This window comes from Lissotriton helveticus, chromosome 8, assembly GCF_964261635.1.
Source record: "Lissotriton helveticus chromosome 8, aLisHel1.1, whole genome shotgun sequence".
NCBI classification, from domain to species: domain Eukaryota; kingdom Metazoa; phylum Chordata; class Amphibia; order Caudata; family Salamandridae; genus Lissotriton; species Lissotriton helveticus.
This window is the reverse complement of record NC_136069.1, coordinates 1244780080-1244805584: the sequence shown is the minus strand read 5'-3', so window position 1 is coordinate 1244805584 and position 25505 is coordinate 1244780080. Positions and strand designations below refer to the sequence as shown.

The following is a 25505-nucleotide window of genomic DNA, read 5'->3' as shown; positions in this document are numbered from 1 at the left end:
TGCAGAGTGGGAACTCTCACGCGTAATGCGGGAACAAGTCTAGGAATACTAGCAAACACAAAGTTACTGTTCTCGGGCGAACCCGACTAGGTGGGTCGAAAACAAGAGTGGATCCGAACACTTGGAGTGTTGGACTATGCTGGAGCACCGGAGTACTCAGTTTACCTAGCCCAGGGGCTGCGGCTGCATAGGGTTCAAGTTGCGTCGAAAACCCTCGTTGAAGAACCAGGAGCCTGAAGAAAGAAGTTGCTGGCAGGCGGCCAGTGAAGAAGTTCGTGGCGATCCAAGCCTGGATCAGGGAAGAAGAAGACCTGTAAGCAGAGGGGACCAAGTTCTGAATCACTAGCCAGTGATTTAGGTGGGCACCAGGATGGCACCGGACGAAGTCACCTCGACCAGGTGAGTGGGCGCTGCTGGGCTCTGCAGTCTCTCGGACCAGGAGGCGTTGTCGGCGACCAGGATGGAGGTGCGAGCTGTCCCACGAAGATACTTGCTGTCGACGTCGCTGGACCCAGGATTGGGGCAACAAGTCTTGGCAAACGCAAGCCCACGCGGTGGACTTAAAATGGCGTCAGGAGTGGACCAGGAGGGTCCGGGGTGCTCCTCTGTTGGAGGGGAGCAAGGGCCAGTCTGGAGCAACCAGACCAGCGGTGTTGTCGTCGAAGTTCATCGTCAGGAGGGCCACTAGCCAACGGGCAAGTGACCTGGACAACGCGGTGAGCAGCAAAGAGCAGAAGGGCCCCACGCAGATCTCGTGGATGCAAGGGGGCTGAACTTCGGTGCTGGAGCTGCTCAGGGTCGGGGCTTCTCTTACCCCAAAGCACTCAGTCGAGGGTCACTCGGTGGTCGTGCTGGACAAGCGTCGTGCAGTCTTTGAAGATGGCCGGTCCCTCGAGGTCTCGTCGCACCCACGGATCACAGCTGGGCTGATGATGTAGGTTGACGTCAGAGGTGCCAGGGAAGCCGGTTCTCGTCGTGCTGGGGCAGTCTTGATCCGGAGGAGAGACTTACAGCAAACCGCGATGCTTGGATGGTGCCTGCTGCTGCAGGGTGACTACTCCTTAGTCACAAGGGAGAATTCTTGAGAAGAAGTCTTGAGTTACTTTCGTGGAAAGTAGTTTCAGGATTCAAAGATGATCTCATTTGGAAGGGGGCCTGCTCCTACCTTTATCCTGCAAAAGGGGGCTGGCACGCGACTAAGTCCTGCCCTATGGGTGGGACCAGGAGGGGGGTGGTTACACCCCTCTCCTTTGGCGGGCTTTCCCCAGCTCAGGGTCTGGTGTGCCCCTGGAACTGGGTCAAGCCGGCCTATGCACAGTGAGCACCGGGGTGCCACTGGCAGTCACCTTCCTCTAAAGCCCTGCCTACCTAGAATACACAAAACCCTGTCTGGGACGGTGCTGGCACCGCCCCTGGCAGGAAACCCTTTGTCCTTGCCTCCTGCTCTGGGAGGACTCCCAGCAGCAGGAGGGCAGACTTGTGTCTCGGTGGCACATCCATTTTGTGGAGCTAAGGCTCTGTCTGACTTTAACCGGGGTTACAGGTTACCAACATGTCGTGTCCCTCTAGAAGGGTGGAATGCTAACCCCGTCGCCAGAATTGGCGAGGGGTTAGTATTCCAATTCGTATGACACCTTACTCGACATGTTTTGATAAAGCGATACCAGAGTTGGCGTATAACCGCGAGGATTATAACGCACTTAAGAGTATATGGTATGCGTTATCATGGAAACGGCTAAGGGATAGATCCCGAAAGCCGCAGACAGGCTCAGCTCATGCCAGAGCACCATCTCACACGATTCCAAGCACTCTGCCTTCAGGATTGTCAAGGCCTGCTATAGGAGTGACTGATAGGAGATCTGTGTGCCCATTTAGGTTTAGATATAGGTATACTATATCTAAAGCTAGGGTGATTACACCACCTTGCCCCAGCTGTCGTGCAGCCAGTTGTGTCAGATTTGGATGGCCAGCCAGGGGTGGCATAATACATGCTGCAGCTCCTGGTAGGCCCTGGGTACACCTATGCCCTGGGTACCTAAGGTACACTGTACAGGGACGGATAAGGTGACTCCGTATCCAATTAGATATGTACCTAAGGTACATGGAATCCATTTTACAGAGAGAGCAGTAGGCCTGGGGCCCTGAATAGCCCTGAATAGCAGGGTCCCAGGTCAACTAAGTCAGAAAACCAGCAAAACACCAGGCAAAAATTGGGGGCAACCATAGTCAGGGATCTACCTTCCTACATAACCCCCCCCCCCCCCCCCCCCCGCCCCCCCAAACGAAAGGAGATAAGGCTATCCTTGCCAGGTAAGCCTATATTGCCTGAGTGGCCATATAAGGAAGTACCAGCACTGGCATGGTTACCCCCTATCTCATGGTCCACTAAGCAATCCCTCACCCTAAGGGTGTCTGAGGGTCTCCACCATAGGGAATCTCTACCTGTGGTGTGTTTTGGCAAAGTAAAAGGCTGGTGCTGAAATGGAGTACTGAAGTGAGGCTCCACTAATTTTGGGCTCAGCTTCCTCCAATCATTATTCACCATAGAGGCCTTTCTCTCCAAGACTGAGTTGTTTTGGGCTCTCAGGGTCAACCTCTGGCTACCTACAGCTGGAGGTTGGGTCCCTCTGTTTGGCTTACTGGAGGGACAGGTCAGGTCTGGGGCCCTCAGGTCCCAAGTTTGGCTGTGCCCAGCAGTGTCCATCTGGGGGAGGTCCCTAACTAATTTTAAGGGGGATCCCTCAGGAGTGTGTTTTATTTTCACTTGGCTAGGTCTGCTAGCTTCAGTGCCCTTAATCTGCTGATTGGGAAATTCTTTTGGACAGGGGGCCCTTTGGGGTCCACCACTGGCCTCCCTGACCTCTACAGCCCTGGGCTGACTGAGGTAGGGTAGAGAGGGGCAGGTTACCTGCTCCAGACTGGGTCCCACCTTGGAAGGGTCCACTGACATCAGAGGCTCTGCTAGGCTAGGCCTGGCTACCTCTGGGGCAGTTCCTTCACAAGGGGTGAGATCAGTTCCCTGAGGAGGCTGATCCTTTCCTAAAGTCTGGTGGGAGGGAGATTTCTCTTCCTCCTCAATGCTCTCTGTCTGAGTGGAGTGATCCATAGTTTCAGGCTTCACAACACTATTATCTGTCTGAGTTTGAGCTGTGGCCATCACAACTCCACCAACCTTTTCAGGAGGGGACTCAGTTTGGGTATGGGCTGTGACCATCACAGCCCTGCTAGCTAACCTTTTCTGGGAAGGAAGCTGTCTGAGATTGGGCTGTGACTGGCACAGCCCTCCTAACCTGTTCAGGGAGGATATCTTGGACTGGGGCTGTGGCTATCACTGCCCCACTAACCTTACCATGGGGGTTTACCATTCTAGAATGGGTTTCTTGCTCTACCTCAGCCCAGGCTGAGGTCTCTAAATCATTCCCCAGTAGGCAATCTACAGGCAAGTTGGATGACACTGCCACTCTCTTGGGGCCAGTGACACTTCCCCAGCTGAGATTTACTACTGCCATGGGATGAGTTTTCTTCACTCCATCAATGTTTGTCACCTGGTATGTGGCACCAGGTAAAAGTTGCCTTGAGGGGACTAGACTCTCAGTCACCATGGTGATGCTAGCCCCTGTGTCTCTGTAGGCCTCAACTTTCATTCCATTGATGAGGGGCTCTTGTCTGTATTTGCCCAAAGTGTTGGGACAAGTGGTGAAGTTGGCAAACCCCATGCCGGTCTCACAGACCAGAGTATCTAAGTTTGGGGACCTGGTTAGGCCAGAGTCCCCAAGAACTCCCAAAGTAAATGCACCCAGATTCTTGGGGGCACTCCCACCACCTGGGGGATTACTACTAGTAGTAACAGGAGGCTTGGGAATGTTACTTGGGGGTATGTTCTCCTTATTGTTGTTCTTTGGGCAACTGCTGTCAGTTTTCAAATGACCCACCTGCTTACAGGGATAACAATAAGGTTTCTTCTGGTTATTAGAAGGATTCTGGGACTCACCCCCCTCAGAGGATTTTTGGGGCCCTGATGTGGTTTGATCTGTAGATTTATTCCCACCCTTCTCTTGAGGCTTGGTTGATTCCTTTTTCTGGTCACCACCTTGGTTCTTGGGCCTAATCCTGGTTCTGACCCATTTGTCTGCCCTCTTACCCAATTCTTGTGGAGAGGTCAGATCAGAGTCTACCAGGTGCTGGTGTAATAACTGGTTCTGACAATTATTTAAGACTTGCTCTCTCATAATAAGATTATACAATCCTGTGAAGTCAGTAACCTTGCTACCCAGTAGCCAGCCTTCCAAAGCCTTAGTGGCACAATCAACAAAGTCAGACCAGTCCTGAGACTGAGTTTTCTGGGTGTCTCTGAACAGCAACCTGTACTGCTCAGTGGTTAAGCCAAACCCATCAACCAGTGCATTTTTCAAGACCTGGTATTTGTTAGCATCCTCAACTCTAGTAGTGAGGAGCTAATCTCTACCTTTACCATCAAAGGAGAGCCACAGTATAGCTGCCCACTGACTCTGGGGAATGCACTGCACAGTGCAGGCCCTCTCCAGAGCAGCCATCCATTTCTGGATGTCATCCCCTTGTTTAAAAGGGGGCACTATCTTTGTCAGGTGTTTAGTATCTAAACCCTTCACTTTATCTCTTGGGAGATTGCTGCCACCAGTGGGAACTATCCCACACATCTGCTGCTCTCTAGCAAAGGCAAGCTTCTCTTTGGCCAGGGCAAGTTCTTCCCTTTCAATCCTCAGTTTAGCTTGTCTCATCCTTGCTTCATGCTCTCTTCTCTGAGGGGAAGTCATTCTCCTCTGGGGAGAGTTCCTTCTCCCCTGAGAAGAGGCATTAGAGTGCAGAGATCTAATGGAGTCCCTAGAAGGAGATCTATCTCTCCTAACTCCAATGTTAGGCCTGATTAGGGTCAGTACTGGGGGGCCCCCAGCTCCTTTCCCAAGCAGGTCTAAGTTGGCCCTAGTGAGTCTGCTGACTAGTTCAGGCCTGTCTGCCTCATCCCCAGAGAGTTCCTCTTGATCCTCCTCCCCAACTGCATTCTCAGTGTCAAGGAGGTCTGGATCACCACGAGTACCCTCTAAGGCTGGCATATTCCCATCTGCCTGGGATGCTTTCCTAGCAGCATAAGTCTCTAAGAGACCTATCAGAAAGGGAATGGTGGGGTTAGACCCCTGTTTCAGTTTCCTGGAGGTACACACTTGTCTCATCTCCTGGAAACTGAGAGCTGCATATCTTGAGATGACCTGTGGAGGGTCAATAACCACAAGGGGAGTCTCTGAAGACTCTCCATGGGTAGACATGCTTTTCTAGTGAGGTGTAAGTGGTGCACTTACCTACACTATATGTTTACCTACTGATCCCTTGCTAGAGTTGTAGTTTAGGGTGTGCTAGGCCCTAGGAGCTACAACAGCTGGTTCAGTAGAAATCAGAGTATTCTAAGCTAAGTTATTTGTACCTCAGTACTTATGTGATCTTTCAAATGATATTCTTAGGATACGTGTGGTAAAACAACAGCAAGCTCAAATCCCAACCGCTGCTCACCAATGTGAGAAGTTGGCCTGATATGCAGTGCTCACTATTCTAGTGATCACTATGTATCAGTCCAGACAACCCTTATTGATGATTGGTTGTAAGTCAACCTTATAGACCAGCTATCCTAGTAGCATGGATACGAGCAGTCTAAGGCTAAGATTCTAGAGGGCGTGTTAAGCCAGCTGTTTTACCATCACATATACCCCTTGAACACCAAGTGAAAGGACACCACACAAGTTGTTATGAAAATAAATGTATATTTATTTCTAACAAGACTACCCTGGCTCTTTATGAGACAGGGAGCTAAGCACACAACAAAACTCTTACGAAAATACTTAAAGTCGCACAATTTACACAAATGCCCGAGGTGCACGAAAAACCATATACTATACAAGTGGAATGCGAAATTACTAGCAGGTAAGTAATACTTTTCTAGACTGTAGAAACGCTAGGCCTACAATGCTGAACCCTTGGATTAGAAGCAGGAGGCCTAGGGACGCCGTGTGCAGAGTGGGAACTCTCACGCGTAATGCTGGAACAAGTCTAGGAATACTAGCAAACACAAAGTTACTGTTCTCGGGCGAACCCGACTAGGTGGGTCGAAAACAAGAGTGGATCCGAACACTTGGAGTGTTGGACTATGCTGGAGCACCGGAGTACTCAGTTTACCTAGCCCAGGGGCTGCGGCTGCATAGGGTTCAAGTTGCGTCGGAAACCCTCGTTGAAGAACAAGGAGCCTGAAGAAAGAAGTTGCTGGCAGGCGGCCAGTGAAGAAGTTTGTGGCGATCCAAGCCTGGATCAGGGAAGAAGAAGACCTGTAAGCAGAGGGGACCAAGTTCTGAATCACTAGCCAGTGATTTAGGTGGGCACCAGGATGGCACCGGACGAAGTCACCTCGACCAGGTGAGTGGGCGCTGCTGGGCTCTGCAGTCTCTCGGACCAGGAGGCGTTGTCGGCGACCAGGATGGAGGTGCAAGCTGTCCCACGAAGATACTTGCTGTCGACGTCGCTGGACCCAGGATTGGGGCAACAAGTCTTGGCAAACGCAAGCCCACGCGGTGGACTTAAAATGGCGTCAGGAGTGGACCAGGAGGGTCCGGGGTGCTCCTCTGTTGGAGGGGAGCAAGGGCCAGTCTGGAGCAACCAGACCAGCGGTGTTGTCGGTTAAGTTCGTCGTCAGGAGGGCCACTACCCAACGGGCAAGTGACCTGGACAACGCGGTGAGCAGCAAAGAGCAGAAGGGCCCCACGCAGATCTCGTGGATGCAAGGGGGCTGAACTTCGGTGCTGGAGCTGCTCAGGGTCGGGGCTTCTCTTACCCCAAAGCACTCAGTCGAGGGTCACTCGGTGGTCGTGCTGGACAAGCGTTGTGCAGTCTTTGAAGATGGCCGGTCCCTCGAGGTCTCGTCGCACCCATGGATCACAGCTGGGCTAATGATGTAGGTTGAGGTCAGAGGTGCCAGGGAAGCCGGTTCTCGTCGTGCTGGGGCAGTCTTGATCCGGAGGAGAGACTTACAGCAAACCGCGATGCTTGGATGGTGCCTGCTGCTGCAGGGTGACTACTCCTTAGTCACAAGGGAGAAATCTTGAGAAGAAGTCTTGAGTTACTTTCGTGGAAAGTAGTTTCAGGATTCAAAGATGATCTCATTTGGAAGGGGGCCTGCTCCTACCTTTATCCTGCAAAAGGGAGCTGGCACGCGACTAAGTCCTGCCCTATGGGTGGGACCAGGAGGGGGGTGGTTACACCCCTCTCCTTTGGCGGGCTTTCCCCAGCTCAGGGTCTGGTGTGCCCCTGGAACTGGTTCAAGCCGGGCTATGCACAGTGAGCACCGGGGTGCCACTGGCAGTCACCTTCCTCTAAAGCACTGCCTACCTAGAATACACAAAACCCTGTCTGGGACGGTGCTGGCACCGCCCCTGGCAGGAAACCCTTTGTCCTTGCCTCCTGCTCTGGGAGGACTCCCAGCAGCAGGAGGGCAGACTTGTGTCTCGGTGGCAGCATCCATTTTGTGGAGCTAAGGCTCTGTCTGACTTTAACCGGGGTTACAGGTTACCAACATGTCGTGTCCCTCTAGAAGGGTGGAATGCTAACCCCGTCGCCAGAATTGGCGAGGGGTTAGTATTCCAATTCGTATGACACCTTACTCGACATGTTTTGATATAGCGATACCAGAGTTGGCGTATAACCGCGAGGATTATAATGCACTTAAGAGTATATGGTATGCGTTATCATGGAAACGGCTAAGGGATAGATCCCGAAAGCCGCAGACAGGCTCAGCTCATGCCAGAGCACCATCTCACACGATTCCAAGCACTCTGCCTTCAGGATTGTCAAGGCCTGCTATAGGAGTGACTGATAGGAGATCTGTGTGCCCATTTAGGTTTAGATATAGGTATACTATATCTAAAGCAAAGGGTGATTACACCACCTTGCCCCAGCTGTCGTGCAGCCAGTTGTGTCAGATTTGGATGGCCAGCCAGGGGTGGCATAATACATGCTGCAGCCCCTGGTAGGCCCTGGGTACACCTATGCCCTGGGTACCTAAGGTACACTGTACAGGGACTGATAAGGTGACTCAGTATCCAATTAGATATGTACCTAAGGTACATGGAATCCATTTTACAGAGAGAGCAGTAGGCCTGGGGCCCTGAATAGCAGGGTCCCAGGTCAACTAAGTCAGAAAACCAGCAAAACACCAGGCAAAAAGTTGGGGGCAACCATAGTCAGGGATCTACCTTCCTACACACCGCATGTAGTGAAAGGGCACAAGAGACATCATTATTTACAACATGAGAACTGAACTATAAAGCAATAATGCAGGAAAACATGGCCTGACATCCCTGGGCCTCACAACAAGCTATGGCCCCCTATCCAGAGTGGGAGCCGTGTATGCCAGGGGTGTGTGTGTGTGTGTATCACCAAAAACAGATCATGGCCTAGCTGGGCAAGGCTCGAACTGTATGCCCTGGTATCTACCCAATTCTTACAAACGTTGTAGTGTTTCTGGGATGGGGAGGAGGAGGGGTGAGTTGAGACATGGCAGTAACTGGAGGGTGCTCTCCATCGCAGATGGGTTCGCATGGATGAATTGATCACACATTTTCAACTTCTTAATTGATCTTGTGCCCATACCAATATCTCTGAATTCCAAATCAAATACAAAAGGTACCAATGAAACAAAAATAGAAGAAACAGACTAACATTCCCAAGCGCAACATCGGCTGTGGCAAATCTGTCCATGCCTTGATAGCAAACCTTTACATGTTTTATTTTGTATGCTCATGATGGATACTATAGTATCTCAAAACCTCAATTTACAACTCCATTTAGTGCCAACTCGAGACAGCACTAAGTGTGTTAGACACTCCTGTTTAAACTGCACCAAAAAATAGATTGCCTTCTCCCTAAATTGGTTTAAGAACTATTCAGGTAGGGAGGAAACCTCTATGCCGACCTATTTAATTTGACAAATGACCACAAAGGTTTTATGCTGCCACCCTACCCTCAATGTACGTCAGCTATCTATACATATTTCATAGCATTTTATTTTGATCAGACATTTTATACATTTCAAAACTTTTTATTGTGTATTAAATTATTTTTATACATTTTTTTGTATACACACATATCTCTAACAATGTATACAAAGATACAATTATATGTGACACATGCGATTACTAAATTTCCACAAATTATTTCTTGTAAGTATCACACCGTGATATGTAACATTAGACATCCCAAAATAAAACTCACTCACATCGTTCATTACCAATATTCAATCTCATAAAAGGATAAAAGAGTTTCGACCCTGGTTTCCCGCAACTGTTTTGGGACCCTCCACAGGGTCGAAACTCTTTTATCCTGTATGCTGTATGTGAAGTGTGGAATTGTAAGAATGAGGATTGAATGAGATTGAATATTGGTAATGAATGATGTGAGTTGAGTTTTATTTTGGAATGTCTAATGTTACATATCACGGTGTGATACAAGAAATAATTTGTGAAAACTTAGTAATCACGTGTTACATATGATTGTTTCTTTGTATACATTTTTAGAGATATGTGTGTATACAAAAAAATAAACAATTTAATGCACAATACAAAGTTTTGACATTTATAAAATGTCTGATGTTCAAAATAAAATGCTATGAAATATGTATAGATAGCGGACATACATTGAGGGTGGCGTGGCAGCACAGAACCTTTGTGGTCGTTTGTCAAATTAAATAGGTCGGCATAGAGGTTTCCTCCCTATTGGTATATTTTTTTCCCTCCCTCCTGTCGGACCTAAAAGTATTGTAGGGGGGGCTTCTTCCTCTAGGTTAAGAAGTATTCAGGTGCACCGCCAATATAAGAACAATTAAAGATTAACTTTTGATGCACTTATGAAGGCAAACCTAGCCCCTACTGCACTGCCTGCTCCATGAAATTTAGCTGTACCTGGATTTCTCTGTACCGCTTCCGCCAGAGCCTCCCTCAATCTTTTTTTATTTCAATTTCCGATTTTACCTCCACTGCATGGCCACTTCACTGCTGCTGCTTAACAATTTTGCAGGCTGCTGAGAACTAATACTGTATAGTTCAAATGAAGTAATGTAGTAATAACGGACTTTCAACTAGAATTGTAAATCATTTTACAATCTGCAAAAACCTGCTCTTTTGCACTATAGGAAGACTGAAGCAAACCCATTCTGTGCAATTTATCTTGCATGCTCAAATGAGAACAGATGTCACGCTGCTTAGAAGAACCAACACAGGGTGTTGCAAACAACAGATGAAGGGGATCTGGGACGAGACCACAAATGACTGAAATTCTGTCAAAAAACAGAAAGGCAGCTTGGGATACAGCCCAGACCTGTGCCCACTCAGAGATCACTAAATATATTCATTTATACACTAGGAAAATTGTGTGCACAGAGGATCAATAGGGGTATTAACACGGATCTGAGGACTTGTGTTATAGTACAGGCAGGGCCGGCCAGACAGGCCTTTCATTCCATCAGGCATTTCCCCAGTGGGCTGGAACCCTCCGAGACCGGTATTGAATGTCCTCGACCGCTCCTGGTGCCTCTGACACTTTTCCCAGATATCCAACATTAATTGCAGCAGGCACCGGCAGGCTTCAAGGGCAAGTGAAAGTTAGGAAAGGAGAAGGTACAGAGAAAGCGATTTGAGAAGTGCAAGCTAAGGACCGACAACGAATGGATGGAGAGAAAGAGGCAGACTGCCCGAGCAGATGAAGGGAGCGGGGCTGGTTTGAACCTTTTTGTCAGTGCTGCTTTTAGTTCCCCAGTCTGGCTCTGAGTGCAGAGTGAGAAAAGAAGCACAATTTCAGCGACCAAATATTTTAAATGTAAGTAAATCTTAGATCACTACAGAAAGTGTTTTTGAGAACTATTTTACAGGTTTGTGTGACACAGGGCTACAGCCGTTCACTAATGGCGCCTGAAATCTTACTGTGTTCCTATATTAGTAGTGATACATGCATCTCCAACCACTGCCAGTATGCTTCGGCGGACTCATACAATACAAACTTGCAGACTCCCTTGACAACATTTTTCTGCTGGTCTACATTCTCAATACATGTTCAGGTATTATCTCACCTCCGACTGTGAGACACTTCCTGACATTGATCTGCGTAGTCCTCAACTCCCTCTTCCCGTATTCCTGAACAGAATTTTTCTAGCCTTCCTCAAGGTGCCTTATTAATTACACCTTCCTAATATCTTTAAAACGTTTCCTTTACCTCAAGGTCAATCTCGCAGTGTATTTAAGAAAGCTCCTAAAATTTATCTCACAGTTCTCGACAACCTTCAGAAATGTCCAGCTTTTTAGTAACCCTGGGCAAAGCACAAGCGTTGCAAAGTTTCCGCTACTTCGCACTACACAAATTGCACGTAGCATAGTGCAGCGGTCACTTTTTGCTTGCTCGCGGTCCTCAATGTCAAATTGGCGACCGTGAGCAAGCAAAATGACACCACGGCGAGACTTTTTCCTCAATCGCGATCAGCAACATCAACTTGCTGATCGCGAGCGTGGAAAATAAACCTACCGGCGAGATTCTCAACGTGGGGAGGTCAGGTTTCTCATTACGAGAGGTGGCGTATGCTCACGACCGCTCACGATGAGAAACTACCAGTCCGCGTTGAGAAAGTTGCTGCTCGAGTAAAAATCTACTCGAGCGGCAGAAAACTACAGCTCGCACTGTGCTAGATGCCGTTTTCAATGATTGCACAGTGCCGGATGCTTGTCCGCACTGTGCAATTATTGAAAACGGCATCTTGCACAGTGAGAACAGGCTACTACGCACTTCGCGTAGTGCACTTCGCGTAGCTACTCGTAGCGCTACTTCGCGAACTACGCCCAGGGTTACTTTTTAGCAGTAGCTCTTCCATGGATGCCTCAAGTCATGGTAAAATGCTTTTCTCGCTTACACCCGGACTGTAGTAAATGAGACCCTGGTGTGGTAACTGCAGTACTTTATCTCGTATACATGTTCACTCAGGCTATCCTGTGCATCATCATGGAGCTGAACAGTAGACTAATTGGCCCACTGTCGACAATGATCCACACTCTGAAGGTAAGACTGAAAGTTATACAGTTTAAAACTGAAGAGCTATTGTTCTTGCAAGTATGTTTCCTGCTTCCATTTTCCATACTGCCATCCTGGACTTTTATTTTCTTGGGAGCAAATAAATGTACAGGAGATGCGCTTTGAATATAGACTACTTACCCAACACAGAAGACTTTAAAAAACTGGAGGAAATTGGTACTAAGTTGGATGGGTTCACCAGAGATGGCTAGAAGAGTTAGGTTCCCACTGGAGAAAGCCCCCAAAGTTTAGGTATTTAGGGATGCAAATCAACTGCGATCCAGAGGCAAACCTGAATATTATTCGATAGCGTGCAAACACAGACTGTGTAATTTAGTGCTGTTCTGAATAAATTATTTGCTTCTATTTGTGAGTGTGTACTGCTCTCAAAGATGACAATTACAACATTTCTTGATACTTTTTCCCTAAAACCATCCATATAGATCCCAAAAAGTTATTTCAAGAAACTGTATGATCTGCTGTAACTGCTTTACCAGAGAATAAGTTACTTACTTTGCAGGCCTCAACAAATCTACTCAGCCACTTGCTATGGAGTCAGATTTTATAAGGGTGAGCTATATTTAAGGCAAACTCGCACCTTCTGGCAAGCTGACAAACAACAGGTGTTCTGCTCACTCACAAAGTGAAGGAGCATTAAAGTTGCCTTTAAATCTTGTTTAGGTCTCAGCTAGACAGTGCAAGTGCTGTCTCGAAGAGGCGTGTTGTGCTCTGTCTGTGGGCTTACAGGCCACCCATCTTCTACAACTGGTATACTACAGCGTCGCTCTCATTTTCTTTGATGCCATTCATCATGGCATGCACGTGTCATGACCTCTTCTGGTGTTTGGCTTTCCCATAGCACATGGACCAAGTACATGTCTCCTTATACTGCTCCTGGTTTACGGAGCTATTTTTTTCTTTGTTTTCAAGCACTTCATAGGAGTACTTGTGTTTGTAGACCGTCTCTCTTGTACACATAAACACATACCACTAAAAAGCATGCATGTGTACATAAGCTAATGCATTTCTTAAAAAGTTGTTAAAACACAAACAGCGCTTGTTTGTTTTTTTGCACGATCTGATTGGCACTAGAGCACTCACTCCGTCCTCCATCTTGCCAAAGCGCGAACACTAGCAGATGGTTTTGGAGCGCTCCAATTCATTGTTGCTTCCTCCCGTCGTGCTTTTTTTACTTGACAGGTCTCCTCACTATCTCCCTTGTAACCGCTGTTTTTTTTTTTTTTGCACGATCAATGGTATTGGAACGTTCCGTCCTCCGTCTTGCCATTGTGCTAACACCAGCCGATGGTACTGGAGCGTTTTAATTGTTCACCAGTTACATTGCATAATGCACATTCATTGTTATAGGCAGGGGGGAAGAGTATGTTATTTGCACGAAATCACAAATTGTTCAGCTGACCCAGAGATTCGAACATGGTTCCCCAGTTCCCCCTGTTGGCAGCTCATCCTTGAATGACTTCGACGCTCCTGTACAGTTTCTCACTATCGCTTCAACATTTGTTCAGCAAGACCCTGTCAACACCGAACAAGCATTGGCAAAGCCAATAGATCTCGACACTGTCCCAGCTATTAGCTTTGTCAATGTAAATGTCTTTTAGCCATGTTGTCTAGCAGCACATCTGCAGCTCAACATGGCTGAAAGTCACTGAAAAAGTGCTATGATGCGACCAGCGCAGGGGAGCAAAGAGACTCGGTGTCGGCTCAATATCCTGCGATTCTGGGCTTTTTAGTAACTTTCAGCCATGCTGAACAGAAAATGTGCTGCCAGACAACGTGGCTAAAAGACATTCACATTGACAAGGCCAATATCGTGTGCATTAAAGAGACCTATTACCTTTGCCAATTTTATCTTTTCACATTTATTCTCTGTTCTGAGACAGAGGTCAAACGTCAGTTTACATCCACAATTACTTTTCTCTCTCTGACTACAAAGTTCCAGGATTTTGTAAAGTGAACTGTCTAACAAACGTGCTGTACAAAAGGTGTGAAATGAAAGGCTGTAGGATGTAATTTTTTCTCTAACATATTTAAATAGCTAAAAAGTAAACTGTACAAACATTTCAAAATAAATGTCAGTAGTTATGAAAGCCCTTGTTTTCTAATTCAGTGTGAGGAAAACAAATATTTTAATAGGATGAAAAACATCAAAACACTTTACTTGATGATGCTCAAATGATAAATATATTTGTTGAAACCAAGTTCCAACAGATTACTATTTATACACGAACATTTTCGTCCATTTCAATGGAAAATGTGCTGTCTGTAAATGACAGTGCACTACGACCTCATGCTTTAGAAATCTATTTATTAAAGGTCAGTTTTTAAAGATAAACTTAGAGACAATCCTGCCCCTGCCCTGATAGCAATGCTATTAGTGAACTAACAGGCATGTGAGGGGTCATGTGTACCTTATGTGTGGACTAGATTCTTATAATGCATGGAGCAAACTTTTAGTCTATGAAATCAACCAAATAGTTTTTTTTGTACAGCAGGAAGGCTGAACTCACATGCTGGAATATAATCTCATATGTGATCATGAAGAAAAAGGTGGCTCTGCAAAATAAAATAGTTGCCTAGGATGACATAATGACACACTCAGCGCTCATCACAGCTCTACTCCACCTCCAGATAAGATTACATGAAGTTGCATGTAGGCATCACCCCTGCATACTGGCATCAGTGGTCTCCTTTCCTCCACGTTCTCAGGAGCCCAGCATACCTGAACATAATTGAGTTTGTAGTGGCAATGTGTAAAAGTTAACTTGGGACCATATTGTTCCTGAAAGTCCATTCCACAGAATGGGGAGGCAGGCGGACAGGTAGAAATCTGAAGAGGGGTGTTCAGAAAAGGAGACAGCATACCAACTTAGACAATCTGAGGACATAAAGGTACGAAGTGGCGGAGTGCAAATAGGGTAGGCAATGTCATATCTAGACCCCTGCTGCTCCCAGATGCCTGCAAGAGTGCAAACAAAAGGGGTTTGCTTGGAGAGGAGGATGAAAAGAATTGATGTTGCTGTCCTTTTCCTTAGTGCTGCAGCTGCCCTCGGCGTCAAGAAAATTCTGCATTCCCTGCTGGATGTGCTGTAATGACAGTCGCTGGTGGTAGGCGACGTCTCTAGTTTAACCTCTCAACTTCCTGTACTACCGATGAACTGAAAGGCTGGGGATGGCAATTACAAAGAGCGAGCCGTAGCTTTAAAGTTTTAGAAACACATCACAGCCACACAGGATTTTTCTCAAAAAAATCTGTCTCCATCAAAAGCCATATCCATCAATGATGCCTCAGGAAAATTTGTTGGAGCAAATCCAGGCATATCATACGATAATGATACATTGGTGCCCAATACACTTGCTACCAAGTCAGCGATATCTAGGGCAGAACATAGAATCTGCTTAGCTACGTCTTGTCAATTTTAGGGAGGTAAGACTGGGACAAGGCCAAATTTCTTTGTATTCGCAAGAAGTTGAGCAGAAGATTATGGCACAACACAGAGGGTCAACTGTGATTTTGAGAGAACAGTAAATAAAAGAAAGACTCCTAACTTGTAAGGCCAACTGCAAGTCAGTTTTAGAAAGAAAATTCCTCACATTTCGATTAATTTTAATAGCCAACGGCACTCATGGCCACAGGTTTGAGGTAAGAGTTGATATGACGCCTGGAGGCCAAAATGAAGAAAAAGGATTTTGAAGTGGGGCAATTTTGGGGTCAGAGCCCAGAGAACTACGTTTTTCTAGTCCATCAGAAGAAATCTTACCATTTTGTTTATAGAAAAGGGGGAGAATATCAATGTTCAGTCATATGAGTTGTCACGTGGCTCGGTTAGGCCCAGGGAGAAACACTGCCATTTTACATGCACACGTTTCCTAAGTTGCCTTCTCCATCACACCCATTGACACCCATTTGCATGTGTGACAGTACAGGATAGGTTTCCATGAAATTACATTTGCTTACAAATTCCATTACATAAGAACACTATCACGACACCTAGAACATCTTGTACAAGGTCTAAACATACATTTTGCAAATGTGATTGGTATTCGTCCATGAGGCGACGCAACTATCAATAGATCATAAAGAATGGAGGCCTGACTAAGGTTTAGGCTGGAGCGCAACAATGCTTATGAATAAACAAGCATTTGCGGGTTGGGGCAGAGGATCACTTGCTATCATTGCTAGGCCACTACATGCTGAAACCTCAGCCCAGCTGCTTGCTGATTTCTCTTCGAGGAGGGATGTCCAATTTGTGACCAAGACGGGGACCTACATACTTTCCGTTTAGGTAATGGGGGTTGGATCGTCCAATAGGGTATTCTTGGTAAAAAAAACACACACACACCCAAACAGTTCGTTTAGGGGACACAGAGTACTATATTGTTTTATATGCTTGCATATATACATTGTTTTAGCAAGATGGTGGAACTGTTCACTTTATTCACTGTCCTTATACTGCTAATTACTTTCATCTGCTTTTGTCTATTGAGCATTGCTGCACACATTCTATACAAGAATCATGACGGTTCATATGATATTGAAAACGCCCCTCTTTGTATTCTTTGTATATTTCTCCATGAAAGAGCACAAGTGACTGAACCAATGGGTTCTAGATCTGTTACCACGATTTCTAGGGGATTCAGCGTTGTCATGTTCTGTGGTTGCCTAAGCCATTTGCTACCTGTTTAAGTTTTAGAGGGCTTATGGTGGCACTGTCAGCTAGCTGGGCTCTAGGACAACATATCCTGAGGGGGTGAATGGAATCAGTCTGGCACCGTCCCAACGTTTATGTTGTCCAACAAATGCGCAGCTCCTACTGGAAAGTGGAAACTACATGACAGTGTCATCTTTGCTATCTATCCATGTGTCTTGGTTACCAAGATGAACTGGTAGAAAATCTTTAGAAGGTGCCCAATTCAAGTCCTTGCTGACCTAAGGATAAGACCTTCGATAGGACATATGACAGCTCGACCTACAAGGGATCAGTGTTGTGGGTGCCATAGTGGGCTACAAACTTGTCCCAGCATCCAGCGTATACAGACTTTGTAGAAGAATGTCTGGTTGGGACAGGGACAGCGGTCCGTCACCAACTTAATGTTGATTGAGCCACCACTGCCGGTGTTTCACAGTCTCCTCTGAAACCTGAATCAAATTTGAGAGGTGCCCTTGGTGCTGGTCCACTGAGACTTCGCCTGTGGAACTGCAGGACGGATACATGAGAGAAAGCTTCCTGCATGTCCAAAGCCACCATTTAGTCACCTGCACTGAATTGAGGGTAGAGAGAACCTGGGCCATAGTGAACATCTTGAATTAGTCTTTTTTCAAGAGGGTATTCAGAGGGCGAAGATCTAAAACAAAGGCCACCATCCAGCTCTAGGGCTCCTTTGGCCCAAAAAGCCTGCACTTCTTGAAACAGCGTGAACAAATACTGGTCTTAAAGATGTTCAGATGTAGGAGGGAGGTGCAGTAGGTTAAAAAGGTATGGCAGGTCACACCCTGGCTGGACAATTTGAAAGACCCACTAGTTTGATGTTGTATTTTGCCAACCCTGGCTAAGTATTTGATCCTGCCTCCCATAGGATGCTTGTCTGCCACCAAAGACAAAATGAAGCGACTTGGTCGCAGAAGCTGGAGGGGCAGGGTACTGGTAAGGTTACTGTCCCTGATGGCCTGGATGTGTCCTTCTTGATCCCTGTCCTTGACCCAAAAATCCTGGGCTGCTTGTTGTGGAAGCAGTGGACCATGGCATGGGCGGTACACCAAATCCCTGCAGTAGCCTCTAAAGTGACAAAACTGATTAGGATATTGTCTTGCGGGAGTAGAAAGGCCTAGGGAAAGCGCTGTGGCCCAGCTTTCATTAAAACATTTGAACACAGAATCGGCTTACTCGCCAAACATGCAAGACTCATCAAATAGCTTGTCCATTAAAGAAGCTTGCATGTCTACAGTGAAGCCTGTGGATCTCATCCAAGCATGCCACCAATTTATTACACTAGTTCAGATTGCTCTGCCCAAGCAGTCAGTCGTGTCGTGTCCCTTCCAGAATGGATAATGTACTTTGTCGCATCCTGGCCATCTTGGATGATTCCAGCCAAATTGGATTGAAATTCCTTGGACTCCTGACAAGATATCGCCAACCATTCCTCACAAAGCATGGGTGTAGCTCCCCAGCAAGCAGCTGGAACAGACCTAATGGAAGGCTGGCTGCACAAAAACATCTGTTTCCCAAAAAGGCCTCAAGTAATTTTTATTCTTTGTCAGGAGGAGCTTAGGGGAAGCAGTTGGGGTTCACCCTTCTGGTGGAAACTTGAACCGCCAAACTATTTGGTATAGGATGCTGCAAGAGAAAGTAATGGTCGCCTTGCTCTGGCAATCTGCCTGTTTATTTGATGGCAGCAACAGGGCTTAGAGCAGGTGCCCAAAAGGGTGCCAGTCAAGGCCTAATTAAAAGAGAGTAAATGCTCTGATGACGTTTGCCCAGATTGCAAAATGTCTGTTGGAACATGGGTTGTTCAAGTCTAAAACCTCCGCCACACATCTCATCAGCATGCTGAAAGAGGTACTCTTGTCTGTCGCTGGTCATGGGGAAGATCACAACCCAGTGTCTGTGGAAGTGTCCAACCAAGTAACCAGGTAAGTGTCCAACCCACTTTCATCTTACAAGTACAGATATAAATGGTCATCCTCATAATGTTGGTAAAAATACTCCCCCCCCCCCCCCCATCTCCATTATCATCCCCAAAGGCAGGTTTGCTGGGATGTATAAAGGAACCACGCATGCCTTTACCACGCATGCCTTAACAACATGTCCACTACAACGTATATGCCTTTACCATGCATGCCTTTATCATGCAAAGTTTTACCAAGCATGCCTTTACAGTGAAAGTATTTTGCAGGTAAGTATAAAGTCTATAAACCCAAATACCCTTTACCCACTCTAAACCCTAAAAATACCCTTGCCACCCTAACAGCATTACCCTTCCTAAACTCTATAAATTCCCTTGCCACCCAAATATCCTTACACACTCGAAACCCTAAAAATGAATACCCTCACCCACCCTAAAAATACCCTTGCCACCAAAATACCCACCCTAAAAAAAACCTTGTCACCCAAATAACCTCACCCACCCTAAACCCTAAAAATACCCTTGCCACCCAAATACCCTCACCCACCCTAAACCCTAAAAATACCTTGCCACTCATATACCTCTACCAAACCTAGACCCTAAAAATACCCTTTCTGCCCAAAAACCCTCACCTACCCTAAACATGCTTGCCCTAATATATATATATATATATATATATATATATATATATATATATATATACATCCTTTCCATTGGTTCCAGTTTGCCGGGGAATGCAGCGCTCTCAGTGGGTTTGTTTCCCTGCGGCAGAACCACGCCGCTTCATATAATTACAAATCTCTCCAGCCGGAGGGATACAAACAAGAAGAACTTGCGTATTCCTTCTTTTTGCACTTTTTATTTAAATCCTTCAAATAGTGGGATGTTTGGCAAAGTAAGATCTACGCATTTCGGAATGCCACGATTCCTTGCTCACGTGAGCAAGGAATCGTGGCATTCCGAAACACGTAGATCGTACTTTGCCAAACATCCCGCTATTTGAAGGATTTACATAAAAAGTACAAAAAGAAGGAATACGAGAGTTTGTCCCGTTTATATATATATATATATATATATATATATATATATATATATATATATATATATATATATTTTCACTGAAAAAACAAATGTTACAGGGACGTTATAGTCAGGGCCGGACTGGGAACCAAAACCGGCCCTGGCAAAGTGCTCGGCCGGCCCCCCGCCCCCCGGGCGGGAGGGGGGCGAGCACTTTGCCAGGGCCGCTTTTCAGCCGATTTTGTTACAGGGCCGATTTTGCAGCTATGCTGCAAAAACGGCTCTGCAACAAAAACGCCCCCCAGGGCCCAAAACCGGCCCCCACCCTTGCGGCCGACCGGGGGATTGCCCGGTGCCCACAACGGCCAGTCCGGGCCTGGTTATAGTTGGGCTCAGGTTTCACTCGTATAAAACCAGTGAAATTCAGCAGTTATACTTAGCTGAGCTAACTATGAAGCACCCCCCTCTAACCCGCAATGCACTGCTTATGATCTCATATATTACATCACTCATGACATGGTCAGTGACATCACTGGGTCATTTGGAAGGAGACCCAGGAGGCACTGTTTAATCGTGCATTTGACCTCCCAGCCTGTCGAGTGTTTATTGAGACGGACGCAATATAATTTCCCAGTATACTGCTACTACGGGGAAATGCCATACTATGTGTGTTAAGTCGGTCACTGACACACTGCACCCGAAACAGCTCTGTGATGTGTCCGGTTAAATACTGTGGAGTATTTTAGGGGAAAGATACTATATAGTATTACAGGGCTCGAAAATTCCACTCGACCGGTTGCAGCTAGGTCGAGGACATTTTTTAAGGTACTAGTCCTGCAGGACTAGTACACTTTTTTGGATTTTTCGAGCCCTGTATTAGGTCAATTTGAATCTCGTACAAAGCGCCACAATGCGCACCCTTGTGTGTAGTTTTTTGCCGATCCCTGGGCACAAGGGGTTCTTTGCATACCCGTTGCCAAGCGTCTTCTATTTTTAAGGGAGCTCGTCAAGTGTAGAAGTGCTTGTCACTTTTGGGGTGAAATTAATTTGGCAAGGAGCAGCAAGATGCCACTTACTGGCGCACAGAAGATCCATTCTGGTGCCTGGGGGGGAATATCACGGTGAGGAATCTGCAGTTTGAGGTTTCCCTCAGAACGGTGTGTTTGTCTACAAATGGTAGTACAAAAATAGGCTAGGTATGTTGACACCTTTGGATGACTTATCCGAGCCATTTTACACTACATTAAATGTAGGAAAGCTCAGCAGGGGACTGCCCTAAAATGGGAATGTATGATGCAAGCTTGCTGCACCAAGTATGGGAAAGTCCAAAACCTATGGAATTCGGGGTGCCGTAAACGTCCTCCAGAACCAGCAAGGACAGACTAGCCCCCATATTTGTATACTTGGCCTACTCTCAAGGTAAACAAAGGAAAATTAGGTTCATTAGGATTATTTATAAACAAATGATAGTAATGCAATGAAAGAATGTGGGAATACTTGCAAAGGAACAAAAGAGCCATGACTCAATGCTGAAAGAGGTATTATGGGTATGTGTCCCAAGAATGAACTAAACAAACCCTTCTATTATGTATGCAATAAATTCATTGGTTCTGTGAAGTATCCATCAGATAAAATCCCTCCCTCAGCTGGGAGGGTAATCGAGTAGCATTAAGGATTACATAATATTTGCCACGATGAACAGGGAGCCCATATACAGAAGGCACTCCATGGACACGTGGGCAATGAAACCCTTCACCAGAGGGAAGAGCTGGCAGGCAAAAACTGTTCATAACGAGATATTACAACAAAATCCCTGCCGCTTACCCAGATACCCACTAATACACATCCCCAAATAAAGACTCAATTAAAAAAAACAGAACATAAACATACAGTGAGCTACAACAACTAAAAAATCAGATTTACTGCAATGCGTTTTTCAGATTTTGTCTTAGTCCGTCTCATCCGCATCTACTTTACCACCACACGACACTCGAACACCTAAAAACGACGCAAATTCCAAGCAGCTTGTGAGTGGTGGATTAACGACTCACTACTAATGCTGCAAAGGTCTTCCATAAAACGCTGGCCCCAGTAATACATCTGAGGAGGCTGCTTAATTAAAGCAATGATTAAAAGGAAACATTTAATGCATGAGTGAGCGCTTAATCGCTCTAAGGGGCTTTTCTTCTTCGAATCATACTCGTCCATGTGGAAAAGTGTGCGTGCTCGGTTATCAGGGCAGCCCCCTAGTTAGAGCATCTGAGCATCAGTATCAAGGGCAGAAGGGAGGGGGTGAGGGGCCAGGACACATCTGGAGGGCTGTGGCAGTGTAGTATCCACGACCGAGAGAGTACGCCATCATTCTACGGCAATAGAACGACTCGACAACATGTGCTCGCGGACAGAGCCAGGGAGCGGAGTCGGGGGTATCGTCGCTCGTGGCTGACAGAACTGCACGCGCTGTGGAGGGAGGACGTACCACCCCCGACGTGCAGGGAGGGGAGAACGTGGAGCAGACGTGCTAGAGACCAACGGAAGCTGCTATAAAAGATACGCCCGCACCCCCGCAACAGCAAGAACCTAACAACAGGTGGCAATCCGAACAGGAATACAAGGTGAGGACTGACTTCATCTTTTTCAAGTCGGCATTTTGAAACATATTTCAGTCACTTTAGAAACGATAAGCAGCGTCTTTAAACATATCTTGCGTTTATATTTCCTCAGTGGCTGTATTCTGTTCGAGAACTATTGAGGCACAAAACTAATGGCAATTCACACACAAAATAAAACTGCCGGCTAAAATTACTTTTAGTACATGAGCATAATTTGATCAGGAACTGGGGAAACAGGTTCTAGTACCAGCATAGGCCCAATATCCTGGGCAAATCGTTTATTCTACCAATGTGTCAAAAAAGTAACTCTGGCCTTGTGTGGTGTAATCTGGTGCTCATGTAAAATGCTATTACGCTCTAGCACCTATTTCCCGCTATATAAAACTGCAGATAATAAACGAAAAAACGTCGGGAGTAGCCAAGACATGCGAGTTAATGAAAAACGACCTGTGACCAGTCCCTTTGTTAAAATGCATATTGAATCACAATATCAAATTCCTTTCTCCCCCAGACCCTAACCCCAATGTTGTAGAGTTTAAATTAGACTATATTCCCTTTTGTGGTCACAATTTAACATTCGAGACAACGAATCACTTCTGAGGTACAGGGTGCAGTATTCAGAATGTTTATTCTTTTCTCGTGCCGTCATTAGACCGGTTTGCTACATATTTATTTTATAGAGGATTACTATGACCTATTCACTTCCATGAAGACTGGTACAGCAAAGTCACTAAATCCAGTGCACATCCACCCAACAGTTGTCAGTCATGCATCAATTTCCTTAACAACATACCTTGAAGCAGGATTCCACCACATATAGTGCTGTACAAGTCATGTTATATAATTCAAAAACATGACAGCTGTGGAGGCACACACTTCAGATGGGGCTAGATAAACAACCAGGGGTTATCATTTTGCCAAAACACCTCTTAGAGTTGCATGTTTGCCAAACAGCTTTTTTTAATGCACAGACTTCAGGACAAAGTATAGGTGTGTGTGTGTGTGTGTGGCGGGAGTAGTCCGTGTGGTGACAATGGTGGTGGGTGGGTGTTGGTGTGTGTGAAGAATACCGACAAGGAGATGAAAATAAGGTGAAAATTTCTCTAAGAGCAGAAGATAGGGTCATACACATTTTATGCTTGAGACACAAGTATATAACACAGGTACACATTTAAGTTTCTGATGCCACAAAGGCTTGTATGAAAAATGCTTTAAGAGATTCATACTAGATTTTGTGAACTAATCATAAATACCTGGCATTCAGTCTAGAATCTGAAAGAGAGCTGCAATTAAAATGGTTTTGTTGTTCGGGGGTCAGAATGGACTACTGGTCATTTATAGGTGGAAGTGCAGGGTAGAGAAGAGGTGGGTACAGAGACAGGGTGGTCCTAAAGAAGATTACCTGGCGAAGCTGGGAGGGTTTAGGCAGGGGAGCATAGAGCAGGTTAAGAGAACCATAGAGCTGAAAAAAGGGGGAAATGCTAATAAAGTGTACACTTTAATAAAAGCTTAATCACTATGCTGAATGATACAATAAAGCACCTCAATAACATTTGATATCACACCAAAAATTAATAATTAACCTTACCACAAGCACTGTACTTTCACGAAATCTGTTGGCACCTCTTAGTTACAGAGGATAACGTACAAGGATCTTTTTCAATAAAATTGCCAAAACAATAGCCTACTTTATTATCCTGCACGACAATCCACATATACTCCTTTTGAGCAGATGATCACAATCACAGCCTTTAAAGGATCTGCACTCTAAAATGGATTATTACTTTTGAATTAAAATTCGCTCTGCTGCACAATAATTTGCATGTATATGTCTAAATTCACACTAAAGTAGCTAAAGATTTTTTCTTACAGATCAAATACATGCACTTTACAACTCAAATTTGTACCAACTAATCATGGTTAAAACAAAAAAATAAAAAGTACAATGCCCTTTGTAATCCGAATCCTTGTTTTAAGAATATAGGACGAATACAATGTCTCTTTTCATCTTACGGAGAGAGTTTTAGGGGACAAAACAAGTGAGGTAATGTTTCAGCCCTACACACACACACACACAGCTTCCGACGTATTTGAAAAACCCATTAAAATGAGACCTAGATTAGAAAACTCTTCAAATCCAATTAACAAACTGATAAAGTAAGAAGCGTTTGGGAGAGTAACAGATTAATTTAATATAACATACAAATATGGGATACTATGGCTGATAAATCCTTCGTTGAAATGAGAGATTCATTAGCATAATGTCCTTAACTGTTGATATCGGACTGCTCCAGATTTCCATCAAAATAGGTCATTCAAATCACTGGCAAAGAGCAGGGCAGAAACTGCTGAAGGGAGGGAGAGAAGGATCCGAGCACTACGGTGGCATATCAGGCAAAGGAAGGAAAATGCTACTTACTAGTATGCATCTGTTCTTGGCATGTAGGGTTGCAGAGCCACACACTATTGCATAGATCACCATCTGGTGGTGGGCCCGGATGATTACACTTTGTTGTTGTCGTGGAAGAGTCCTTGTCTGTTGGATGATTCCTCGTAGTGCGCATGGGCATCGACTCCATCTTCAGATTGTTTTCGCCATTGGGGAAATGATGGAGTTGTACGAGTACAGAGAAGGATGTCCATGTCTTGTGCATCTAATTAAGATATTACCGGAACAGATATAGGTAGCCGGGAAGGCGGGTGGGCATGTGTGGCTCTGCAGCCCTACATGCCAAGAACAGATGCATACTGGTAAGTAGCATTTTCCGTTCGAGGCATATGGGCTGCAGACCACACACTATTGCATCGATTGCACAGCAGTTTTCCCCCTAGCAGCGACCACCCGTAACTGTTGCAGTAGTTTGAAATAATGTTTTGAGTACAGTCTGGCCCACACTAGCTTGTTGTTTTGCCTACACATCTACACAGTAGTGTTTTGTAAATGTGTGCGGTGTAGACCATGTAGCTGCTTTACAGATATCATCTAGGGGTATATTTCCTAGGAATGCCATAGATGCCTCTAATTTACGGGGTGGAATGAGCCCTAGGGGGAATAGATAAAGTGTGGTTTGCTTTTTGGTAACATATTTGAATGCACTTAACAATCCA

At 45.8% G+C, this 25505-nt stretch overlaps 2 protein-coding genes across 3 annotated transcripts in view; one reads left to right on the top strand and one right to left on the bottom strand.

Annotated features, from left to right (window-relative positions):
• CYFIP1 (cytoplasmic FMR1 interacting protein 1) overlaps nucleotides 1–25505 on the bottom strand; it is a 488976-nt gene that overhangs the window by 91019 nt on the left and 372452 nt on the right. The window lies entirely within an intron of this gene.
• Nucleotides 22264–25505, top strand: part of LOC144771942 (uncharacterized) — a 37398-nt gene continuing 34156 nt past the window's right edge. The window contains exon 1 of the mRNA XM_078656171.1: nucleotides 22264–22400. The gene's annotated coding sequence lies outside the window, so the exon portion shown is untranslated. The remainder of the gene's footprint in view (nucleotides 22401–25505) is intronic.